The sequence below is a fragment of the Syzygium oleosum genome, unplaced genomic scaffold, assembly GCF_021117445.2.
Source record: "Syzygium oleosum isolate NSW1041296 unplaced genomic scaffold, Sole_v2.1 Sole_v2.15, whole genome shotgun sequence".
In the NCBI taxonomy this organism is placed as follows: Eukaryota; Viridiplantae; Streptophyta; class Magnoliopsida; order Myrtales; family Myrtaceae; genus Syzygium; species Syzygium oleosum.
The window spans coordinates 1161373-1177094 of NW_026607499.1; the positions used below are offsets into that span (position 1 = coordinate 1161373).

A 15722-nucleotide genomic window follows, 5' to 3' on the forward strand; every position below is an offset into this window, starting at 1 on the left:
GGTTCAAGCCAGTTGCTTTTCTACAGTTCATCCCAAGAACAGGTTGTTTGTCTTTGTCCTGCAGATGTGTGTTATGTTATTCCAATGAGTAGAAGGGCAAATGGGCAATTTTATTTTGGTTCTTGAGTATAAATGACTTTTTTTCGTATCTTTTCCATTCTATACCCCGCGTCCCAATTCAAGTGTGGCCTGTCAACCAATTGTGCCCGACTCGAAATTCAATCTTGGGTCCTGTCTTGGACTGTCGTATGTCGTGCCATTTCACCACGCCCCCACTGTGGTGAAAGAACAAAGGAGGCATGTTATCCCTTCTAAGGCTTACATTGCTCACAACAGGACAGATGTGACTTATATTCCTTAAGGAATACATTGCCCCCTTCTGTCTCAGTGGTAAAGAAAAAAGATGACTATTCAGGTTAAAACTTGATCTTTGACAGTCTGCATGACGGGTACTTATAGTCCTCGGCATTGTGCATGCCCTGCAGTCTCACCAGGATAATCATGATTAGGCAGGTGCTAAACCATTGTTTAGCCTCTAAGTCGAAGCTGACTTGATGTTAGTCACCTTACTCCTTGGAAAAAAAAAAGGTGACTTCTGCCGGCAATCTGTTAAGCTTTAGATACAGTGTTCTTCTGCTTTGCATCGGTCTTGTCTTGGCATATGGCGTCCCCTTTTCTACTCGTAGCTTGAATTGAGTCATGGCCACATCTGTGAGATGCCGTTTCGATTTGTTTGGAAATAGCCATTCATTCGGTGCAAAGTCGCGTTCTGATATCACTGCAGTGCACAAAGCCGGCAACATATGATCCACAATTTTATCAGAATTAATGTGCAATCACCCGTTTCGCTGTACTGTGATTAATGATTATTCTGCACAGGTAATCCTTTGACTGTCTTGCTCTTGAGTTTATCTGAAATGTTGGTGCGATAATATAAAGTTGTAAGTGTGATATTCGTCCGATTTGCCACCTTGATTAAAAACAAAGCTCGGTGATGCTGTTACTGATAAGAGAGATTTGTATTGTTGGCCAAAACCTGCCTTGGCGTATGCATGACTGCTTGAAAATGTTCTGTACTGGAACCAAATCAGAATCGACTCTCAAGCCTTCGAACCGGATATTGCGATCGGATTAGAAACACACTTCCCTGTGATCTCAACCTTATCGTTTGCCCATATTTGAAAATGCTTACCACATGTGTCGATTTCGGTTGTTTTTGATAGAAGTAACATGGGGCAATCTCAGGTGTGACAAGATTGATTAGGAAAATTACCAAAAAAGTCCTAAACCAAATTCAGTCCTAAATCTTTTAATTGTGTCAGTTGAGTCCTCAACCTTTTTACGTTTTGTTAATTGAGTCTATCCGGCCAATTTTAACTGGAAATTACTGAAGTGGATGCATGTCGTCCTAGGGGCATGACCGGCATTGACATGGACAATTTTAATAATATTTTGATATTTTTCTCGATTTATTTTTTTTCATTTATTTTTTATTTTCTTCTCTTTCCTTTTTTTCCTTTTTTTTTAATTGTAGCCGGCGAGGGTCACAGCCCTCGCCTGCAGCCTCGTGGCCCTTGCCAAGTCTAGGCAAGGGCTGCCATGGTATAGGCTAGGGCCGTGAAGCCCTCGCCAATAGCAAGCGAGGGCTGCGACCCTCCAACGTGTGACCCTCGCAACTGGCAAGGGCTTCGCAGCCCTGACCTAGTGGCCGCAGTGGGTTGGACAAAAGAAAAAAAGGGAAAAAAAGAAGAAAATTTAAAAAATTAATAAAAAAAATTGGAAAAAAATATATTAAAATATTATTAAAATTGTCCACGTCAGCATCGATTGGGTCGCGTAAGACAGTCGGCATCCACGTCAATAATTTCCGGCCAAAACTGACTTGATGGACTCAATTGGCAAAACGTGAAAAAGTTTATAACTCAATTAACACAATTAAAATGTTTAGGACTAAATTGGCAAAAATGCAATAAGTGTATGATATTTTGGTAATTTTCCATTTGTTCATTTTAATTGTTTGTGCACCTGTGCATATCACATTTTACATGATAGTTAATTTAGAGATAATAACACCGATGAACATTGCATGCCCCTTCAGATAAAGAGAGGAGATTTTGAATTGCTCACCATACGTCAAAGCAAACCTTTTCGCAAAAGAGAAAAAAGTACGGAAATGACGTTAAATTAATATAGCGTGATCAAATCCCCAAAATTCGTGATCCTGTACACTCTCCAAAAGCATTTATTAGTCTTGGATGCTTTTAAAGAGTCGGCAAGCGAACTAGATTTAGGATTTTAGATTCTCGGGAAATCCCTTATGTTTAATACCTCTAGGATCGCGAAATCAATCCCTCGATATGGAACGGATTTCGGATCGAAACGAATTTCCGGTTGAACCTCTTGACGTTCACATGTATGATTCTAGGAATGACATTATTAAGAATCTCAAATGAAAACTGCCTATAAAATTTGGTAGACCTCCTGGACGTAGTCAAAGCACTGGCGTGATAAACCCTAGCCCGCCGGAACCCAAAGTTTGTGTCCAAATATTTTTACGTCGAGTCAAAATCCGATGAGGCTTACAAACGTTGCCATCCTACTCCGGCGTTGTGTCTCTCTCTGCTCTTTCGCTCTCGGTCGCTGCAGAGAAAAGCTCGGGGTTCGCCTCCGATCCCTCCCTCTGATCCCGCCATGAGCACCGGCGATCTCCTCAGCATCGAACCTTAGGAGCTTCAGTTCTCTTGTAAGCCTCATCGGGTTCTTTAATCTTTGAACTGCCACGTTGCCTTTTCGATCTCTGTTCGTTAGAGTCAACTCTTGCTCTTCTTCTTCTTTTTCCGAATCCCATGTCTGATTTTGCTAATGTTTGCTCAGTCGAGTTGAGGAAGGAGATCTCTTGCTCTCTCCGGCAGTCGAACAAGACCGACGACTATGTAGCTTTCAAGGTATAATTTGATCTTCCACGGCTCGGCGAATCTCTTGCATGTCCTTTCACTTTCCGTTTCCTCGCTGCGCTCTTTTCTTCTTCCTGAATTTGAGTGCTCTTTGCATGCGTCCTCTATGGTGTTTGCAGGTGATGACGACGAAACCGAAGAACTACGGCGTCAGGCCTAATCGTGGAATCGTGTTGCCTAGGTCTACCTGTGATGTTGTAGGTCTCTCTCTCTTGCTCGACTTTCGCTTATATGCGAGCATTCGCATCTTGAGAGACAATCCTCAATTGTTCTCTCGTGTTCATGATTGATCGACTTCCAAGTCTTTAATCAAACTCAATCTTTATGCCCTTATAAGTGCTATCATGCTTACCATGCAGTTACAATGCAAGCTCAAAGGAAGCACCTCTCGACATGCGGTGCAATGATAAGTTTCTCATTCGAAGTGTAACTGCAAGTCCGGGGGCGACCGCGAAGGATATCACGCGAGAAATGGTAATGGGTATCACAGAGACTCGACTTAGGTTCTGCTGATGCAGATATTAAACTAGCAGAGTTTGTCGGTGTCGGATTCCAGTTCAATGAAGAACCGGGCTGCAACATCGAAAAGGGCAAGATGAGGGTTGTTTATGTGGCTCCCCCTCGGCCTCCATCCCGAGCTCGAGAAGTATCTTCACCACCAGCATCCATTTCAGACAGCAGAAACTTGAACATCCTGGGATTCACAGCTGTGAGTGCTTGATTTATTCTTAGTTCTATTGGCATCTGCAAATAAATCACGATGTTACCACGCTTGCTTCTTCGGCAATAGTTTATAATTCAATGGTCAGTGGTTTCAGCCTTCTTCAGCTGTGGTTTCGATTCTCTAAAGAGTCGTATCTATAGTTTTGTCATTCCAGTCACGCGATCTGTGGCACTCTCCACAAGCATTTGGCCATGGATCTCTAGAGAACTTGCAAGTGATCTAGGTTTTAGATCCTCGGGAAACCCCATTTCTTAATACCTATATTGTTCAGCCTGTCTTCGGTTCGTTCTTCTGGGAACAGCATAGCGGTCACCTCTAGGACCGCGAAATCGTTCCTTGATGTGGAATGGATTGGATCAAGACGAATTTTGCGTCGATATATGTAGAAGGAATGTGATTATTAAGAATCTTAGGTAAACTGCTTAGTGCTTACAATGTTTGGTTGCATGCCCTCCTAAGTTGGCAAGGAAGGAACTCAAATATACCACATTATATATGGCTAGCAAAATGAGGCTATAATTGAATTAAAAAGAAAAAAAAAGAGAAAAGAAAAGTATAAATACCAATAAAAAAAACTAAAATATTATTAAAAACTATCAACACCGACGTCAGCCGTACCATGTAAGATAGCCGGTGTCCACATCAGCAATTTCCGGTTAAATTTCCGTTTAAAATTGACCGGATGAACTCAATTGGAAAAATTTAAAAAGATTTAGGATTCAATTGGTAAAATTAAAAGATTTAGAACTCGAATTGACAAAATCGCAATAAGTTTATAACTTTTTAGACAATTTTTTCGGTACCATTAATGACAAGGAAAACACACCGATTTGTCTTTTTTTTTTTTTTTGCCAAGTAAAACACACAACCCGCTTGTGTCCTTCTCATTTTCAATTCTCTATTTGGTATTTTGAAGGTTCAAGAACGAACTTACTTTCACCACTAACAAGTGTCAGGGGGTTAGTCTAAACCGAACCGAACAATCGCATTCCTTGTTTCGACAGTCCTAAACAGAAACTAGCTCGACCATAACCGAACCGGCTCGAGGATTTCGGTTCTAGTCGGGTCCGGTCGAGCTGTTTGGTCGAGTAGTTTTGGTACCTCATCTTCTGTCCCGCTATCCGCTAAGCATGGCCCATTTCTGTGGGCAGCAAGTTATAATCGGGTTCACAATTTGCGTCAAATACAGAATATCATAGTTTTGATTCTACACGTCAAATAATTAATTTACAATTCGGGCCCGTTTGGTAACGTGCCAAACAGTGAAAATTTATGTTCTTTTGTTCTCAGAAATAGTTTAGGAACAGAAATGTGTTTGGTAAACTTTTTGTTCCTGGGCATATTTTTGCAAATATTTGTGCCGAGAAACAGTTTTGGAAGAGAAATAAGAAGTAAAAAAAAGTTACTTCTTGTTTCTCGGCACAATTTTGAGATTCAGTTTTTTTTCTTCTTTTTCTTTTTTTTCTTTTCTTCTTTTTGTGTTGCTCTCCTTGGGTTGTGGCCAGTCGCTAGCGACCGGCGGCCGGTGACCGACCACAGCCCAGGGCCGGCGAGGGCGTCACGGCCCTCGCCGGCCAACGGCAGAGGCGAGGGTCCCCCCTGCCGGCGAGGGCGAGGGCTGGACCCTCGCCGCCTGGGCGAGGCGGCTCACCGTCGGTCATGGTGAGGTCGGCCTCGCCGCAACCCACGGCGAAACCGAGCCTCGCCGTGGGTCGCAACTTCGCCGTGGGTCGCGACGGCGAGGCTCGGCCTCGCCGATCCGGCGAGGTCGTCACGACCCACGGCGAGGCTCGGCCTCCCAAACCGGGCGAGGTCGCCACGACCACTCGCCAGGTCGGCCTTCCCCATCCGGCGAGGCCGAGCCTCGCCGTGGGTTGCGACGGCGAGCCGCCTACCCAGCGGCGAGGGTCCGCCTCGCCCTCGCCGCGCAGGGGGACCTCGCCTCGCCGGCGCCGGCGAGGGCCGTGACGCCCTCGCCGGCCCTAGGGCTGGCTCAGGTCGCCGCCATGGCCTGAGTAGAAAGAAAAAAATAAACAATTCAAAATATTATTAATAAAAAGAATTTTGTGTGTAGTTACCAAACGCATTTACGTTCTTTTCTATTCGAGGAATATAAATTTTGACAGCTTTACCAAACGCCTTCAAATGCAGAAATTGTTTCCGCAGAGAATAAAAAAAAATCGTTTATTCGGAAATAGTTAGAGCTGAGAATGGTTGTCATGCGCACCCTTCGTGTCATGTTCTGAAATTTTTTTTTCTTTCCCCCTCAATGATTTTTCTTTTTTTTCAATAGGGGAATAAATATAGAAAAAAAGGAAGGAGGAGGAGGAGGAGGAGGAGGAGGAGAAGAAGAAGACGACGCCGTATCGAGGTGGAACCGTGCCCATATCAGAGGAGACACTAGCCAGAAGCGGACGTCAAATTGGAATCGGGCACAAACGTCGCCGTCCCGCTCCCTCTCCCTCTCCCTCTCCCTCCCCCTTTCTCGCTCTCGCCGCCGCTCGCCGCCGCCGCCGCCGTCGGGGAAGGTTCCGCCCCGCAGCCGCCGCCGACGACTCCCGATCCGCCCCCGCGATTCCGCCATGAGTACCGGCGATCTCCTCAGGATCGAGCCTCAGGAGCTTCAGTTCCCCTGTAAGCCTCGTCGGATTCCCTCCGATCTTGGAGCCCGCCGCCGCCGGCGACGTTGCTCTCCGCGCCCGTCCGGATCTCTGTCCGGCGCCGATTCCTGCTGTTCTTCTTCTTTCTGTTTTTTGAAAATCCCGGTGCCTGATTTTTGCTGATTGTTTTGGTCAGTCGAGCTGAGGAGGCAGATCTCGTGCTCTCTCCAGCTGTCGAATAAGACCGACAGCTATGTAGCTTTCAAGGTGAAATTTTGAATTTTTCTACGGCACTGGGGAGTCTCTTGCGCGCCGATTCGCTTTGCGATTCCTCGCTGTGCTCTCTTTTCTTGCTGAATTTTGAGCGTTTTTTTTTTCTTTTTTGCATGCGTCGTTGATGGTGTTTGCAGGTGAAGACGACGAATCCGAAGAAGTACTGCGTCAGGCCTAACACTGGAATCGTGTTGCCTAGGTCTACCTGTGATGTTATAGGTCTCTCTCTCTCTCTCTCTCTCTTTCATTTTCATGGTCGATCGACTTCTTAGTCTTTAATTAAGCTCAAGCTTTATGTCCTTATGAGTGATGCCATGCCATGCGTACTGTGCAGTTACAATGCAAGCTCAAAAGGAAGCACCTCTCGACATGCACTGCAAGGATAAGTTCCTCCTTCAAAGCGTAACCGCGAGTCCGGGGGCGACCACGAAGGAAATCACGCCGGAAATGGTAATGGGTGTTACGGAGACTTTGCTAACAGCGCTGGGCTCGGGTTCGATTAGTGTAGAAAATTAACCTAGTCGAGGTTGTTGGTGTTGGATTCCAGTTCAATAAAGAGTCGGGCCATAATGTCGAAGAGTGTAAGCTGAGGGTTGTTTATGTGGCTCCCCCTCGGCCTCCATCCCCAGTTCGAGAAGGATCGGAAGAAGGCTCCTCACCACGAGGCTCCATTTCGGACAATGGAAACTCGAATAACTTTGAATTTACAGCTGTAAGTGCTTGATATATTCTTGATTTTATTGGTATCTGAAATTTATCATGATATTAGAATGCTGGTTTCGCCTGCAATAGATTATAATACAGCGGTCAATTGTGGTTTCAGGCTTCAAAGACATTTGCTGAGTCGCAGGACAATGCACCCGAGGTACTTATATGTTTTATGCACGCATTAAGAATCGCCAAAAAGTTAGACCTTTTGTTTTGTCATTCGGCAATTGCATATAAGTTTGTGATGGTTTACAGTTAAATCAGAAACTGCAACCTTGAGTTGGTCACCTTTACTATTAGGGATTGGCTAACTGTCCTCATTGACAACCAAACTCGAAAAGCGAAAAAGGATTTCAGATTTGATGAATGAAAAAGACAATTATGATTCTTCTTTGGTTCTTATTCCACTGGCTTATTGGCAATGTCCTATGTCTGACATTATCCATCATTTAGCTTGAGAGTTCATGGAAGGTAATATGATCTTTACCTTTTCAAGATTCTTATTCATGGTTTTTCTTTTTCATTTGAATGAAGTGGATAATGAAGAACTAATTTAAAGGAGTTTTTTTTTATGGAAATAAAAGTGTTAGTCTGGTTGTGACGGAGAGAGTTTATTTCTCTATGGGCATATAATATATGTGGACGTGGACAAAGTTGTCGCCCATTAAAAAAGTAATTTTTGGGGTCATGATGAAATAATTATGCAGATATGACTTGGTATAGCAATTTTGAATTTTGGCTTTTTCAAGGTTTGATCACTCATAAGTAGATTGTGGATATTTAGGAGCACATCTTTCTTATTCTTTCAAAAGGACAATGAGGTAATGTGAAGGTTAGGTATGCAGAAGTTTCCATCGTCAATGCAGTATCATCGAGAAAAAGTATTATGCATGAATGTATTTTACATTTTGTAATGTCAAGAAAGGGGAGAGGTTTGTTGTAGTGGATGGAATGGAGTAATAATAGGGAGATTTCGTTTCCATGATGAAGAAGAATATTTTAAAGCATTTCTCATTATCAAACATGGTGGAAAGGTTATGCGATTGTGGGTGGATTATATTATTACAGTTAGCTAATTCGTGAGTATGTGGAAATGCTAAAATAATACTAATATGACTTGTCTTCTGTGGAGGCCGATTAAAGAATGTGGAGTTAGGTTCATGAATAAAGGAAATAACTTGACATTGGATGTGTTCATTCACAGGAGTGTGACGTGGATGTAGCTTAAGTTGAGGCTAGTGTAGTCAAACGTAAAAGGCGCTAAGACTCTAAAACGCCGGATCCCAAGAGCACAACAGTTGCTTGCCTGAGTGAAGTAAGGCGTCGACTTTTTTAGCATCAATAATCAAACAAGAATAGACTTTAAAATCGTATCAAATCAAAGTACATGGATAGATGGTGGGCAAGAAAAACATGCACTCTAAGGATGGAATGAAGAATAGTCCAATCATAATGCCATATAAATTAAGAAGAATATAGAATTTGCAACGCAGTGAAATATCATGCTACGTTTAGCCAAAAACAAGCAAACGGACAAGATAATTTCTCAGTTTCGTCTCATCATCCATCATTCTCACATCACCCAAATCTGCATCTCTTTCTTTCCATCCACTCACGTAGTCTTCTACATTTTCCTCATTCCTCACTATTAACTTCTTCCTCAAAATGTGATTTTGAAGATAAGGCCTCTGTTCTTGTCTTGATCTGGATTGAGATCAGATTTTTGTTCTTGATGAGTTCTCCAACTTGAGCTGCTCATGCAACTTCACCTCAACTCATCGTCATTAAACACCAATTCATCTTCCACCATTGCAAAAGAATCAATTCCATTTTCCAATGACTACCCATTGCCTTTGTTGATTTGTCCATATAAACTGGATCAATCACATCACATCGATCATATCATTATTTAAGAGCTAGATCTGAAATTGTTTGGTCGTTTTTTTACCAGTCCTTAACTCCGTTTTATGTGAATTTGCAAATGTAGACTGAGATAATGAAGTATGGAATTAGATTTACAGAATAATGCTAATTGGCAATTTTTTTGTCTAATTATCTTTAGCGACTTCCTAAAGAATGCTTTGGTTTCTTTCTCACCTGGATGAATTGCTTGTCAAACTTAAAATCTTGATGGTGACCCTTTGTACATCTGGAGCTGGCATTGCTAAAATTTCCCATCATTTAGCTAGGTAATTTATTTAAAGAGAGCTACTAATAACTATTTGGGAAAAAAATTGGAGGAAACACTGACCAAATGTAAGTTCTATAGCCAAGTGCAATATTACCTAGTTATTCTTTTACAGCAAGGTCCAAGCCAAATAGGTCGGCGATTCTTTTATATGATGACAACTCATCCATAATTTTGTCTCGCATGTCTACACTTGGAGTTAGAGACGATCTCCTTATACTCTTATATCATCCTTGAACTACTACAGCAAACCCCAAATTCAGATTGTCATTGATGTATTGAAAATTCAACAAGTGACCAGCTGCACATAAAGGGTGGTGTAGCTGACAATTCCCATCTTCCATCAGTCATTTCAAATTTCTCCAGATACTTATTTTCATTCACATTGAATGCTTTCCATGGAGCTTCCTTGTCTCTATATGTATCCCATAGCCTGTTTTTCTCACTATCCGCAAGCTACAAGATACGTTCCAAAGGATTCAGAACTTTCAATATGTGTTCTTATGTTATTTCAAACAGCGACCTTGGTTTCTTCTTCCAAATTCCATTGGCTCTTCTTTGAAATGCTAGTTCTCCAGATGATGTTCTTTAGGCTACGAAAAGTCTTTATTGGCATCGCTTTTCATGATTGATTCTCGCCTCCAATGTACTTGCTAGTATATTAGGCATATGCTTTACATTAATTACGCCAATTAAGTAGGGTACTCCTGTATATATTTGAGCCTTTTGAACTTGCTTATATAAATTTGTAACCTCTTCATTGTTTTTTCGTAATTCACTCATTCTAATAGTTGGTGAAGGATGGATGCTTTCTTTTATAGTAAGTACTCGGTCAACTTCCAACCAGATGTTCTCTTGGGTCATCGCAAGCTATAAATAGGCTCTGTTTGAAAGTCTAGTCTATTGATAAGTAATAAAATCTTACCAAGCAAACTCCCCAGTACATCACAAATGTACAGAAGCAAGAAGAAGAAGAAAACAGAAAAAGCATAATATACTAAATTAAGCCAACATTTGGCTACTATTAGCTAGTGCTTATTGGTCTTTGCTCAGTGATAACAGATAGCATATGTGTAGTATGGATTAAGAGGCTTGCTTTAGACTGTTGAACTTGATGAGGTGAAAAGCTGCACCTGAGTGAGGATATAATAGGACTTGGATGGATTACATCTGGCCTTGTTGGTTATTTGTGGCTTTGTTGGTGATAGCAACTTGCAGGAATCTGGAATGTTCCTTGAATTGTATTATGACTGGATTCATCCTTGGGGATGTTGTGAATGCAAGTAGGAGTTTATTGCATTTGTTAGATTAGACATGTCGTTTGTACATTACTTCGAAGACTACTTCTTTAGCCTGTCCCCAGCAAAGTCTTTAGTGTACCTTATTCAATTACTCTTACATTGCTAGCAATAGTTGCTATCCAGGATTCAAGGATGAATTGCCTTAGTCACCATATCAACTTCATAGTTCTGCATAAATCAGTCTGTTCATTTGGAGTCTGAGATTTTGCTGCAACAGCATCATCTACCTCATATTTAACACTTCGCCATTTGAAAAGCATGCTTCTGATGCATGTGCATCTAATGAGACTAACAACAAGACTTTGATATGCCAATTTGTGTATAGGATACCACTGGAAAGAAAAACTTATGTATTGATTCATCAACCTAATAAATTTTTACTAGATGTACAAAGAACTTATATTAAAACATGTATGGTAAGTGATTGGGCAGGTTCATATTCGATATTTAAAAGTTGGGACCCAGACGCCAAATTCCAATCTAATCTGGTTGAATCACTTAGTAAATGAGTTTTTGTAAAGCGTCTTCAGCATTTCTCTATTAACCATGCCCTCTTGGTGCAATTTTGCTCCTATTCATTTTCTGTCCCTTGAGCTTTTTACCATCATGTAGATTGTTGTTGGAGACTTATGAGTTGTGTCCACTTCATTAGATGAAGGTTCTAGTTGACAAAAACTTTGATGGCTGTAATTTATTATGGGTGGTTTATTTTGAGGTCATTACATCTACAAATACTAAACCAGGATGTGGAGAGATTGACATAGGTTTCACTTTGCTTGATAATATGTAAATTAATTTGTTTTCAACCCCTAAAAGGAGAAGGAAGGTATGGATCTTAAATTGTATCATAGTGTAAGGAAAGCATATGTTTGAAATATTGTGCTGGGATTGTCTTGGAGCAGAGGACTCCTGATTATTGCTATGGTCTTGTATGGAGCCTCCTCAATGGAAACCTTTTTCATGTTACAGCAAATGACTTAAACTGTCTACTTTATTGCTGGATTAATAGATCCTTCAAAACTGCTGTTGTTTCATTTGATGGCCCATTAGTGTGATTATGTATCCTTTCTTTTGTGATGCCAGTCTCAATCTGAATATAAATCCTTTGTGTTTCACTCACCAAGAAATCAAAGCCTGTAACTTGGATACCTTGTTATTTAATTAAGGAATTACAATTTATATGAATTGCCTGATCTCTTAGTTTGATATATTTCCTCTGGTTCCAGGCAAAGGCTCTAATTTTGAAATTGACCGAGGAGAAAAACTCAGCTATTCAGCTAAAAAACAAGCTTCAGCAGGAATTGGTAAGTGGTAATGTGAATGACTTTGATTGTTTTGTTTGTTGTCTGATGCAATGCTTTGCACTCGCTGTAAGGTTCAGTTTGCTTCCCTTCTCGTTTCAATGGAATTTCACTAGAAATGATACTGTCTATGGAGACATAATGCTTAAACCAAGAGTGGCATAATTGAGCAACAGTCTGAAGATGCAACTGGACAAGGTTAACTGGGCTGGTTACTACCTAGGGGTACAGTCGTGATTTTATGGTGAAATGTGGTGCTTAGTTGACAGTTGTGATTTAATGGCAAAATGGTGGTGCTTGTAACCTTTAAATTGGCAAGTAAAATCTATTCTAGGAAAAACAATGGGAGCTTGTTCTGCCGATGCAAATGTCAACCACTTAAAGAGGGTATAGTATTGTGAAAAAAAGAGGGTATAGTTATGATCCAAAAAAAAAAACGGAGAGAGGGTATAGTGGCTGCAAACCACTATCTTAAGGTACAATGCTGGAATTCTATCAAGCTGGAAGCCAGTCTGTTTATGGGGTAAAGCATGGGAAGATCCTTGTTCCATATTCTAAATCAATAAAAAATACTTGATATAGGTGACCAGCATTCATAGGACAGTTCAAAAGGAGTCGGGAATTTGACAAGGAATTATGAGTATTTGAACTTTTTTAGGACATGATACTGAATGGAGCACAATGATTTGAGAGAATCTATATTGTCGGCCTCTTGGCAGGAAAAGGCAATGTCGTTCTTTGCTAAGTGGAAGGGCTTCATTGTCCTCTGCTGTCTACGCGTAGTGAATCTATTTCACGTGACTTTGCCACACTGTCCTATTCATTGCTACTTCATATCTGTAAAGAGGGAACTGGTATGAACTTGTGGAATAGCTGGTGGTCAATTCCCAGTTATAACAATGAGAATGGACCGAAGAATTTGGGAAGCATGCTTGAATAGAACATGGATAATGGTTTAAGTGTTGGAGAGAGCCAGTGAAACAGCCTATGCTGAATGGACCGAAGAATTTGGGAAGCATGCTTGAATAGAACATGGATAATGGTTTAAGTGTTGGAGAGAGCCAGTGAAACAGCCTATGCTGATCAGATTAAGGAGATAAGATCACTGCTTTAAAATTTGAATTAAGATGTGTCCAAGTAGGATTATTCTGGCCATTTTGGAGGCGAGCACAATGTAGATCTTCTTGATGGACCCCAAAGAAATATATGCCGACCGTATCAGTAAATCAGCCATTTGTCAGTTGAGTTGCTGGGTCATGATTTTCACTTTGTCTCCTAACTTGACTTTCTACAATTGTTAGAAGATACAGTTAGGATTGGCATATGCATGCACGGTTATGACCTAATGTTTGACAGAATATGGCAAATTATGTGGTTAAAGGGAAACAAGAAAGAAAAAAGACATTACGCAATGCGGAGCATGTTTATAGATGCACTCCACCGTGTGATGGGCAATTGAAATGGTTACTTCTGCGAGCAACACACTGTTGCCTTTATCGGTCTTGCACTGATGTCTTGATAAATTTCAACAGGAGCTTATGAGGCAACAAACCAAGAGAGGCCATGGCGGTATTTCGTTTATATACGTCGTTCTCATCGGCTTGCTTGGCCTCGTCTTGGGGTATCTCATGAAGAGGACGTGACGCCTTTGCTCAAGAAAGTTGTAGGACGGAAGAGGCAAACGAACGATACTTGTTCTCAAGAACCAGGGACTGCAATTTCGGTGTGCGGGCATTCTGTACCAAAGTCAGATGTATTTATCATATTTATCCAGTTCTCGAACGGTACGATGGCGTGCTAACATTACAGAGAGTTCTCTGGTAGTTTAATAGGACCTTTGTTGATGCAAAAGCAAGATTCATGACCAATTGTTTTCGGTGTGACGTAGTGACGTTCATCTCTTTACCCGGTTTGTTTTGTCGACTCTTTCTTACCCCCACCATAGAAGTCTAAAAAGTTGTTCGGACATTGGCATTGATCCTTCATTTGATTTGATCCTCTTCCTTGCCGAGTATCATATGAAGTTGGTTGTTTCGAAGTTGGTTGTTTCATAAAAAATGAATGATTTGAAAATTATATTTTTAAATATTTTCATAAATGATGAAAATGATTTTCATTTATTTTTGTAAGAGATATAAGTAATCGATTTTAAAAATTTAATTTTTAAATTATTTATTTTCTACAAAAAAAAAAACGGAGCCTAACTTGAAAGGCTTAAGGATTATTTCTAATCTTAGGCCTGGCGAATTCGCAAGCTAACACATCATTTAGACCGACGGGTCATGCGTCTGTCAATTGGGTCCAGGCTTCCAGCATAACCTGATCCGAATTTAAGAAATTTTAGTTTGGGCAAGGGTTGGCGAGTTGATAATGTTATCTTTGTAGGGTTTGGTTCGTGGAAGGTTGAGCTTCTGTATATTCTTCTGCGAAATTTTTTTGTATATTTTGATTGGTATGTTAGGTCGTTATCTTATCGTTCAATTTGATTCTTAAACTTTAATTTTGATCTGAGTTGGTCTTTATATCTCACGAATCGAACTAATTTGATTCTTTTAGCCGACTTGCAATCCAACTTAACCGTATGAAGTGGGAAACACCTCGTATAGATTGTCTTCGAACTCAATGAATTCCCCTGCAGCCATTTATTATATTTAAAGCTTGATATCCACCAAACCATCTTTTGCCCTAGCTTTCATGGTATTGATTTAAAGTAGACCTGTTAAACGGGTGGATCCAATTGGGTTTGGGTCGAGTCATAAATTATTCGACCCAAATTGACCCATCAACCCTTTTATGACTTATTTATTTGTAATGTAAATACTCCGACTCATACCCGACCCGACCCGACCCGACCCGATTCGACCCATATTACTAAAACACTTTTGTATTTAACTCAATATAGGAAAACTTGTTTCTTATGATTTTTTTTAAAAATTATACTACTAAAATATTTTCATACAAAATACAAAGCTAGTTAACAATTTTTATAATTTTTTTAAAATTGAGGTTCTGTTTTTTTCGTTAAAAATGCAACATTTTTATAAAATATTTTCTATGAAGTCACTTTCCAAGAAAATAAAAAAAATTTCCAGTGTTTGGCTGAAACCTGAAAATGAACTAGAAAATATTTTTCGACGTTTGGTATATAAAATCTGATTTGATTTTACTTCATGCAATCATTTTAATGATTTTAATATTTTTTAATATTTTTAAAATCGAATTTTTAATTATTTTTTTCTATTTCCTTTATTTTTTTTAAAATCTCACCCCTCCCACAAGTGAGGACAAGCTTGTTGGCTTCGGGCTTGCCGGAATCAGGGGAACTCGGCCTCGCCGACCTTGGGTGACGCTCTAGCCTCACCGGATCGGGCGAGGCCGGCGAGGCTGGAGCCTCGCCCAAGGTCGGCAAGGCCGAGCTCCCCCGATTCTGGCGAGCTTGAGGCCTCGCCGCCTCCGGCGAGGTCGTCCCTCTCCTGTGATCGGTGGCCGGTCGCCAGCCATCGTCGTGGCCAACCACCGGCCGAAAATAAAGAAAGAAAAGAAAAGAAAAAAAGGAAAAAAAATCGATTTTCTTAAAAATTATTTTTGAAAAAGAGGGAAAATGTGTATGAGCTTAATGGGTGGGTTGAAAATGGGTTCCACACTCAACCCATTAAAATCCATTTATGATAGG

The 15722-nt window shown here is 40.8% G+C and overlaps 1 pseudogene; it reads left to right on the forward strand.

The window, feature by feature from the left end:
- Positions 1-2691: 2691 nt before the first annotated feature.
- Positions 2692-13917, forward strand: LOC115687194 (vesicle-associated protein 1-1-like; annotated as a pseudogene).
- Positions 13918-15722: the final 1805 nt, after the last annotated feature.